Source organism: Gavialis gangeticus, unplaced genomic scaffold (genome assembly GCF_001723915.1).
Source record: "Gavialis gangeticus isolate Ggan-Ray unplaced genomic scaffold, GavGan_comp1, whole genome shotgun sequence".
NCBI classification, from domain to species: Eukaryota; Metazoa; Chordata; order Crocodylia; family Gavialidae; genus Gavialis; species Gavialis gangeticus.
This window is the reverse complement of record NW_017729019.1, coordinates 16,233,621-16,234,722: the sequence shown is the minus strand read 5'-3', so window position 1 is coordinate 16,234,722 and position 1,102 is coordinate 16,233,621.

Sequence of the window (1,102 nt, the reverse complement as noted above, 5' to 3'; positions counted from 1 at the left end):
CCAAACCAGATATTTCCTCACTCACCGAAATGCTGGTGCACTGCCAGGCACTGCTCTTGGCATTTCCCGTTAGCTCCCGGGATTGTACTCCTGGTTACTGAGCTACCACAACTGGTGCTTCAGCATGGGCTGCAGCACCTTCTACGGAGACCAGCCCATGCATTCTTGTGGGAATCGTGTCCCGCACAACGCACCAGCAGCTAGATGAGGAGTAGGGTCAGGATGCCACTAGGATCCTGAGTACAGAAGGAGCTACAGCAGAGTTATAGGAGCATTAAGGACAGTAACAGGCTCTGTAAGGCCTACAGCTGTTCTGAAGCCCTGAACTGTGCATCTGTGAAAGCACCTCCACCCAGCCACAGATCATTTTGTGGAATCTGTCAGTAGCAAAACCAGCGATGCTGGCCTGGGCACAGTCGAGGAGGAACTGGATCCTCAGTCTCATTGGACTAACAAGATTCTCAATCTTGCCAACACAGTGACACCAGAATCAGACACAGGGCACATCTACATGTGCCTCATTACTGCTCATTAACTTAGGTTACTGTGCAGTAACTGAAGTTACTATGCAGTACAGGTGTGCATGCCCATACTGAACAGTATGTATGGCAATTTACACCAGCCCAGGAGTAAGTTTGTTACCTGCGGGATGCAGCAAGCATGCCTTACTGCACAGGCATACCACGTGCACTCCGAGGTGGAATACTCTCAAGTCAGAGCACAGTGTTGCTGCACAGTAATGCCTACATGTGTAGATGGTGGTCTAAAAAACTACTTACTGTGCAGTATATATGTGTAGACATGCCCACATTCTGGACCTCCCTAATCCCAGATGGGTCACACTGATTTACTGATGGGGCCACTCCCAGCAAGTATAATATCTGCACAGGGGTATTTAAACAATGTAATGCTGGTATTGCCATGCTGAACTAGCTCCCCATTGCCTCCTGGCTTTTAGTCCCCAACAGCCCCTTGTTCAAAAGGTGTTTCAGGCAAGAGACTGGACAAACTCTGTTCTCCCCCACCCCCCTCCAAATATGCAGCTAGGTGAAGCATCCTACCACACAGCTCCCTTCCTTTTTTTTTTTTGGGGGGGGGGGTT